The following is a 10,146-nucleotide window of genomic DNA, read 5'->3' on the forward strand; positions in this document are numbered from 1 at the left end:
TTAAACCTTTTCCTCAATTTAGAAAATCAAAAAGAAAGAAAGGAAAATTAAAGAAAAAAAAGGTCATTTTGAAAGAGAAGTTCTTTCTTCTCTCTCTCTCTTCGAAGGCAGCAAGAACAAGGGAGGGGGCTGCTGATTTTTGGTGATTTCAGCAAGGAAACTTTGGGAGATTCAAGTTAAGGTAAGCCCTAGTGAACCCCTCTTTAGTTTTTAAGTTTTGCTTAGTTTGAAATGGTGACTTTGGGTTATAGGAACTGTTAAGGTTTGATGTTTGTTTAGTTCGAATTCTAGGGTTAGTATGAGTTAATTTTAGTGCATAGCAGCTGGTGTAGTGATTGATTGTAAGTTTTATGCAACTTTGAGCTTTGAATTCAAAGCTTTGGGCTTTAATGGCAACTTGGGTTTTGATGGCTTGTTCTGTGAATTACTGGTTGGAAATTATTGTTTATGCCCTAATTAGGTACTCTGGAAGGTTTCATTGCATTTGGTGGAAGATTGGGCATTGAATGAAAGGTTTTGGGAAATGGTGCAAACCCTAGCGGTTTGCAGGGCCACAAAAAACCGGCTAGCCGGTTTTGGCAGGGTTCCCCGGGCCTTTCATTTTCTCAATTTTTGCCATTTCGATGCCTCGGTTGGGTGTTTCCCCATTTCCAGAGTTAGAATAACCCATTAAGAGTATAGCAGAACCTAGGGTTTTGGTTTTGGGTTTCCCGGGATTAGGGTTTTGAATCATGTAACTTACCCGGTTTCAAAATGTGATTAGGGCATCCATCTAGCACGAGATTTCCGTTCGAGTCGGCCGGACGTTTGAATTCGAAATACAGGTAAGAACTGAATATAACGTGTGATATAAATATCTGGGTGTATGTATATGTATGATATATATATGCATGCTGTGTGTATCCTTGTATGTATTTGGGTGATATCATAGCGACACAACCATTGTGTCGGTTCAGCAGTACAGGCATCGTACTGGTTAAGAGTGTTATTCACCCTGGAAAGTATGTTTTGGTACTATCATAGCGACACAACCATTGTGTCGGTTCAGCAGTACAGGCATCGTACTGGTTAAGAGTGATATCATGGCCAATCATACTTTTGGATGCTATTGACGCTATCATAGCGGCACAAACATAGTGCCGGTCCTACAGCACGATTATAGTGCTAGTAGGAGTGATATCATGGTCAGTAGCATAAGCAGTTAGAACGTTCTTGCTCATCTGTTAAGCCCTGTAGATAGGTGTATGGGCGCCTATTTACAGGTCGGAATTTATGTGATATGTTATATGCATTTCTTACTGAGTCTGTCGACTCACAGTTTCTACTTTCATGTGTAGGTAAAGGAAAGGCGAAGGCTGAACAGGAGTGGACTGAGCTCGGGTGAGATTGTACATGTCAAAGCAGCGCGACCTGGAGTGTTCGGTCTCGGGACATCTGGGAGTTGTATTTTGAAAGTCGCTGTGCGACCTGTAAATCTGTATATTTTGGAATGTATGCTTGAAAAGTAAATTTTATAAAGTTTTTTTTAAAAAAAAAACGGGATCCCGGCACTTGTAAATATTTTATTAAATTACAAAGTTTAGTATCTAATGCAAAAGTTTTAATTTGACACGTTTTTCGAGAAATTTCTTTGATTAGCAAAGATTGCACAATATTTGAAAAAGCACTGTAGCGTGCCTTAGCATTAGGGCGTTACAGTGGGAATCGAAGTTTCTTTCAAGGGCGGGAAAGGAAGTTCTTATCAAGACAGTTGCACAGTCATTACCTAGCTACGCTATGAGCGTTTTCCTTCTTCCGGTAGACATCACTAATGACATGGAGAAGGTGATGGCAAAGTTTTGGTGGCAGTCCTCTGGAAACTCTGGGAAAGGAATTCATTGGCGTTCTTGGGATAAGCTTTGTATCCACAAAGACAAAGGTGGAATGGGTTTTCGCAACCTTTGGGATTTTAACTTGGCTCTTTTGGGAAAACAAGGATGGCGTTTAATCTCGCGACCTGACTCGCTAGTGGCAAAAGTTTTCAAGGCGAGATATTTCTAACAAGGATCCTACCTTAGCTCTTCACTAGGGAACAATCCTAGTTTTGTGTGGCGCAGTATTTGGGAAGCTCAACAACTTGTTCGTAAAGGTGTTAGGTGGTGTGTTGGGGACGGTCGCGACATCCAGGTAGCTCATGACCCATGGTTACCATGTAATGACAATCCTTTCATCATTTCATCGCATCCTAATCTATTGAATGCTTCGGTCCACAACCTGATGAAAACCGATGGTGTAGGATGGGATATTGAGCTTCTTGAAGACATGTTTGAACCAAGGGATGCTGACCTGATAAAAAGCATACCTTTGGTCTCGGATCTCGACAAGGATAGATTGATTTGGTGCTATCAAACTTCAGGTTTGTACTCGGTTAAAAGTGCATACAATCTTCTTCAAAGTCTTCATGGCAGATGGGACAACACTCAATCAGAAAATTCTAAATTCTGGTCTAAATTCTGGAAGCTAAAGCTACCTCCAAAAGTCAAGAACACTGTGTGGCGAGCGGGTAGTAATTGTCTCCCAACCTTGTGCCGATTGCAAACAAAGAGGGTGAATGTCAGCTCCCTTTGTCCTATTTGCCGAGTGGAAGAAGAGACCATCATGCATGCTCTAGTGACTTGTTCAATGGTCAAACAAGTCTGGAACCGTGTGGGCATTGGTACATCTGCTCAAACTGGCGACTGCTCTTTCTTGGACTGGTGCATACAAGTTTTTGCAGATCTGGATATGGAAGGTAAATTGCTTTTATCAATGCTTTGTTGGGCGATTTGGAGTGCAAGGAATGATTGTGTTTGGAATAGAAAGATGGTGAGTGTGGATGGTATAGTAGTGTTAGCAAAAGGTTATTTTGATCAATGGCAAAGTGCTCAAAACTCTCTCATTGAGACATCATGGTCTGGTCTACAGACGGGTGACGGGGCTGAGCATTGGACCGTTCCAACTGAAAGTAGTATCAAGATCAATGTGGACGCTGCTATATTTGAGGAGGCTAATAGCTACGGAATTGGCTTAGTAGCTCGCGATCACCATGGCTTTCTACTTCAAGGCCGAATGGATCTTCTTGAGGGGCATGCTACACCTGAATTGGCCGAAGCAATTGGTGTGCGTGAAGCTTTGAGTTGGATCAAAGATCAAGCATGGCAAAGAGTGATTATTGAAACTGACTGCTTAGTGGTTATCCAAGCACTGCGAAGTTCTCTTCAAATGATCTCTCCTTTTGGTCAAGTTATTTCTATTTGTAAGCAACTCATTACTGATTTGCCTTTTGTCTCAGTGTTGTTTGTGAAACGATCAGCTAATGTGGTAGCTCATAACTTTGCAAGAGCTTCCATATTATTTCCTGGTCGTCGTTTCGGTATGGAGTCTGTTCCTACCGACTTGTTACCTTGTTTGGTAACTGATTTTGTTGGTTAATAATAATATCACATTTTCCATTCAAAAAAAGAGTACTCAATAAGGTTTGTATTTATACTATTATTAATAGGGAAAAAAACAGAAAAATACAAAAAAGGAAAAAAAATTACAAAAATACTTTGGGCCGACCCATTAAACATTTATGCAGTCCACATACAAATATTTACAAAAATACCACATGCACTAAGCCTTCAGCTGTACAGAGCGAACCATGAAGGTGAAAATACCGCGATCGTTTCATAACCGCAAAACAACCAAAATGAAACCAAAAGGATAAAAATACAACTATTAATTCTGGCGAAATCAACTGGAAAAGAAGACCTGCAATGATCTAAACAGAAAATGACGAAAAAAAATCAGAAAAACTGTGAAGAAACTGAAATTACACATTTGTTTTCTATTTTATTCGATCAAAATAACTCCCCCTAATATCGAAATCTATATTCATGAAATGTAGATTTGTAACAAACAGACCTGGAGCTCCCACCAAATCCAAAACAATGTATGATGTGAAAAATTTAAAAAAAAAACCTCATGAATAATACATCTACGTTATATACAGTTGCATTTTGATTGATTACTGGTTTCCAATATATGTATATATATTTTTAGAAACACAATAAGAAGAATAAATTCGAATTAAGGTACAACCAGTTACGTATAAGTCTGTTTATTTTTTGTTTTGGTTGCTTTATAGTTGCATTATCGTTTTATGTTAGTTTATATATTATGCAGGAATTTAATTTGACGGGGACTAAGAAATAGTAGTTATACATAGTAAATTTTGTGCAAAATAGTTGCATATTATTTTTATAATGAAATAACATATGCAAGTAGCAAAATTATAATAAAACTACAAACAACTGCATACAAACTAAAATACAGGAAAAACTCTTTGAATATCAACATCCATGGTAAATCTAATTGTTACCCATTGATGATATAAAAATGGATAGGAAATAACTAGAAAAAAAACATATTAAAAAAAATACATACATAAGGTATTTACACTATGAAAAAACTATTACAAAATGAGAAATAATCAAATGAAGAAATTGAAATGAAAAACAATAAAACATCTGGAAAAATAAAAATAGAAAAAAAAAACAACAAAATGAAACAGAAATTAAGACTAAACAAACGAAAATGGAAAACCCATAAAAGAACATATAAATTAAACTAAAAAAATAGAAGCCCTAAAAAACAAAACAAAACAAAAAGAAATGTTAAAAGGAAAAACCTAAAATAGTAAAATCGATAAACACAAAACACACTAATGTCAAATACGAAAAAATTTCAAGAAAGGGGGAAACCAAAAAGAAACCGAAAACAAACCTGAGATCGAAGACCACCACCAACTTGATTATTTTTTTGAGAAACATCTTCAGGAATTTTTTCCTGGGCAGCCACCTTCGATTTCTTCTTTGGAGGAGGTCGCTTACGTTTAGACAATGGAGGAGCAAAATCAGAGTCATCCTCCTCAACAACAGGTCGTTTACCATTGTTCTATTAGCTAAAGATTTCAATCCAATTTTAAAGTTTTTCTTTTGAACAGGAGAAGGAGTTGATGAAGAATGAGTTACAACTATATTTATATATGGATTAAGAGAAAAATAAAATGATAGAAAACGGTTATGGGATTCGGTTAATGGGAGTTGAAAAAAAATTTAAAGAACAAAAAGAAGAGGAAAAATGGAGTTGGGATCATGGAGAAGAAAGAGTTCACCTATGGAGGTTGATATTTTTTTTTTTTTAAAAAAAAAAAACTAAAAAGAAATAGAAAATAAAAGGAAAAAAGAAGAGAAAAAGAGAAGAAAATGATGGATGATTGATTGATAGAGGTCATAGTCTATTGACATGTAGTGATGCATGCATGAAATGTGTGTGTAAGTGGTAAAATTGTAATAAAATAAAGTTGAAGAGTAAAAATGTAGGCTTAACCGTGTGGTAGTATTTTAGTAATAAAATATGTATTTTGTATTTTTAGTGTAAAAATTTCTTATTAATATTATTTGAAAACGAAATATTTATTGATAAGCAAATCAAACAAAGTGCCATGAAGATATAACTGATATATCAAAGTAATAAAAGTAATAAAAGTAATAAAAAAAAGTAATGAAAGTTTACTAAGTCCTCTACAAAATAAAAATAAATATATAAATAACAATAAGACATTAAACTAATTCTCTCATTTTTTTTTTCAATTTTTTCTATAAAATAATAGGAAAACTGTTATATTATTTTATATAATATAATATTTAGATTAAATAATTAAGTTGTAAATAATTAAGTGTGACAAAGTATTAATTTTGTCAAATTGTAACATACATTATGGAGTTACAAAATGTATGTAGAATGATCACAAAATAGGAGTTGCAAATCCTTTAAATTGATGATCACTTGAATATGTAACTCTCATCTCTTTTTCACTCTTAAATTAGTAAAAGATGTTACTAATTATTTATGAATGTGAATGAATGATAGCTATTAAAAATATAGTTGTTGGAGACTTGATTTATTCATTTATAAGGTGTATAAATGGTTCAAAATCAAGTGGGAATGATTTGGAACACTTTGGAAAAGAATTGGCCAAAGCTGAAAAAATGGTAACTAGTAACTAGTTACTGTTTTTTTCAGCATATTATTGCCCACGTTTTTGAAAGTTTGAGAGCTTTTGTAACAGCCCAAAACTCCTCCAAATCACCCAATTAATAACATAAATGCCCAATTTATGATTGGTAACATCCAAGGGCTTTATGGTGATCATTCATGTTCATATGAGAGTGAAAACTCTATAAATAAAGGCCATATTGTTCACTTGCATAAGAAGTGGTTGAAACCATTTGTTGTGGTTAGAACCTTATGAGGATATGCTCATCCTTAGACACTAGGCTGAGCATATGAGGCTTGATAAATCCTTAAGAGCATTTCTAGAGTTTCCCTAAGTGTCCATATGAGGGAGGAAATGACTTTTAGGACAAAGGTCATTGAGCCTTGGTCAAGCTTTTTGTGTGTTATCCTTCTTCTTTTCTAAATTTCTTGTAATCTTGATGAAATACTTTTATTTGTATTTTGAGTATTTTGATTGTAATCCTCCTATTCTCTCTTATAATGAGAATTTTTCCAACAATCTAAAAGTCATTTATGTGGCATATTCTTCTTTCTAAAAGACATGCCATGGAGGTCAAATAATCAAAGAAAATTATCCATGAGGGAGAGCATCAATCAAGATCATGAGAAGGAAAATACGTGGTAAGAGATTCAAGCCATCCATGGGTAAGCATGGTGGATTTATTTTGTGATATCTTATTTATTTAATAGTAATATATTAACATATTCATATGATGAGATATGATATTTTGGTATAAAGTTTTTACGTGTTAATATATATGATATGTGTATATTATATTATTATATATAGTGATATATAATATTATAATTGAGATTATAACATATTATTATATGTATATATGTGAGATATATATATATATATATCATATAATATGTGACATATGTGAGTTATATGTATATTATATGATGAGCATGAGATATAATTACATATATATATTTGTGAGAATAAATATGTAGAAATAGTGATTTCTATATACATGCATACATGATATATATATTGTGTATATGCATATTAATGTATTTGTATGTTAATATATATGATATGTAACATATATATATTTAATTGTGGAATTAATATTGATATTTTGTATATGTTATTTATGATAGTATGGTAACATATATACAATATTAATTAATATAAAATTATTTGAGAGTTATAATTTTATGGGAGATATATTAATTTTGTGTATTAATATATGTATATAAATTATCATATTAATATATGTACTATATGGTATGATAATGGAGATGATGATAAGAAAAATATGTTCATTCTATCATTATTATTGTGAAACTATATTATGATTAAAGATAGTTACTTGGAAATGAAGTTCCGTTTTGGTGATAATCATCTCATTTTATGAGATAAGAAAAAGTGAACTATGTGAGTTACACTTTTTTGTGTTTGTTCATTTCATAGCAAGAGCATAGTGATCAAAGTGGATCTATATTGTGAAATGAGCTCATACAATTGGAAGGACAATTTTAGACTCAAAGAAAGTGGATCATTGTGGATTCAAATAATGAGATAAAAGATTATAAAATTGGAGAAGCAATTTTGAATCTTAAAAAGTAAAGTGGTGAAACAAAATTGATGAGAAGTAATTTTGTTAACTTTGGACTAATCTCAATGCTCAGTGGGCTCAGGTATTCTCCTTAGCTTCCTTATTTAATTTGGAATTGTCTTCATCTGACCACTGCCCCCTATTACTGGAACCGGTCGTTGTCCATAATGGTGTCCCTAATCGCAAATTCAAAATGGAAAATGCCTGGTTTAAAGAACCAGTGTGCTTGGAGATAATTCGAGATTGCTGGCAGTTAGCAAGGGAAGCTAATTTTTCTGAAAAATTGTTACTTTGTGCTGATAAACTAAGTGTGTGGGGAAAAGAAGTGACAGGGAATTTCAAGGTCAAAATTCGGAGGTACAAATCTGAACTAAAAAACTTGAAGAGCAAAAGGGACTCTGATTCTGTTCAGCGATACAGTGAGGTAAAAAAAGAACTTTTCAAAGTGTTAGATCAAAGAGAGGCCTTTTGGAAACAACGTTCAAAGCAGCTGTGGTTAAAGGAGGGTGACCAGAACAGTAGCTATTTTCATAAGATGGCAACTACTCGTAAAAGACAGAACTGTATAGACCGACTGAGAGATAATCATGGAAATTGGGTAGATTGGGACAATGGTTTGTCAAATGTGATCACAAGTTATTTCAACTCTCTTTTTCAGTCAGCCGATACTAGCTGCCAAGAAGTCATTGATTATGTTCGTAACTCAACGCCAGACTTTGTTCATTCTGAATTACGTCAAGTGGTCACGGTGGAAGAAGTGAAAAAGGCAGTGTTTCAAATGCACCCCGATAAAAGCCCGGGACCTGATGGTATGACACCAGCATTTTATCAAAAATGTTGGTCTATTGTGGGTAGTGACGTGGTGAAAGTTGTTCAAAAGTTCTTTGAAACAGGGGAATTTGAAGAAGGTTGTGGAGATGCAAATATAGTCCTTATCCCAAAGAAAAAGAATCCCGAAGACATGACACAATTGAGGCCGATTGCTCTATGCAATGTGATATACAAAATTATTACAAAAGTCTTGGTGAATCGTATGAAACCTTTTATGGACTTTATTGTTGCTGATACTCAAAGCGCTTTCATTCCGGGGCATCTTATTTCAGACAATGTTCTCATTTCCTTTGAAGTGCTTCATTATTTAAAGAGAAAGAGGAAAGGCAAAGAGGGTTTTATGGCTTTAAAACTAGACATGAGCAAGGCTTACGACAGAATAGAGTGGAAGTTCTTAGAGGCTATGCTTGGGAAGTTAGGCTTTGAGAACTGGTGCATCCGTTTATTGATGAAATGTGTGTCTTCAGCTCGTTATACTGTGACTCATGGTGGGTGTGAGATGGGACCAATTTTACCTTCACGAGGTATCCGACAAGGGGACCCCCTTTCTCCATACTTATTCATTTTGTGTGCTGAAGGATTGACTGCCTTAATTCATCGCTTTGAATCAAGAGGATTGCTTCATGGTTGTAAAGTTGCTAACGGTGCACCCCGAATATCCCATATGTTATTTGCAGATGACAGTTACCTCTACTGCAAAGCAACTAACGCAGAGGCTACTAGAATCCAAGAAGTGTTGCAGAAATTTGAAGCGGCTTCGGGTCAGAAGGTAAATTTCTCCAAGTCATCCATCTTTTTTAGTACGAATACTGCTTTGGCAATCCGAAACGACATAAGTAACTTCCTGGGAATGACCATCGCTGGAGAGAACAACTTGTATTTAGGCTTGCCCAGCACCATGTCTCGTAACAAAACGGCCGTGCTAGGTTTCCTAAAGGAAAGAGTTCGCAAGCGTATTCAAGGGTGGGTGTAATGATCGCTCTAATAATTTGGATTAGTAAAGGCAATTAGCACTAATTTTTATTATTTTATTATTATTTGTGAATTTATTTAATAATGGATCCCAATATTTAGAAATAAATATTAGAGTTATAATTTCTCAATTCCGGAGATTTTATTAAATTCTAGGGGTATTATTTAGTTTATATGTGGAATATAATATTTTTGTAATTTTTGTTCGGCGACAACGGAAAATGCGATGGATGGCTAGATTGATCACATGGGTAAGTTTAGAACCTTATTTCTTGGTGGGAAATATTTTAAAGGAAATAATTATCGGGATTGAGCGGGGTTATGAAATTTGACCATTTTACCCCTAGCTTTAGAAATACCTAAGTTATAACTTTAAGGGCATTTTTGTCATTTGAGTAAATGGGAGATAGGTGGCTGCCCTAGGTATTTGACACCTAGCATTTAACTTTCAGCAAAGGGTTTAATTAAACCTTTTCCTCAATTTAGAAAATAAAAAGAAAGAAAGGAAAATTAAAAAAAAAGGTCATTTTGAAAGAGAAGCTCTTTCTTCTCTCTCTCTCTCTTCGAAGGCAGCAAGAACAAGGGAGGGGGCTGCTGATTTTTGGTGATTTCAGCAAGGAAACTTTGGGAGATTCAAGTTAAGGTAAGCCATAGTGAACCCCTCTTTAGTTTTTTTAAGTTTTGCTTAGTTTGAAAT

The sequence above is a fragment of the Cannabis sativa genome, chromosome 4 (genome assembly GCF_029168945.1).
Source record: "Cannabis sativa cultivar Pink pepper isolate KNU-18-1 chromosome 4, ASM2916894v1, whole genome shotgun sequence".
Classification (NCBI taxonomy): Eukaryota; Viridiplantae; Streptophyta; class Magnoliopsida; order Rosales; family Cannabaceae; genus Cannabis; species Cannabis sativa.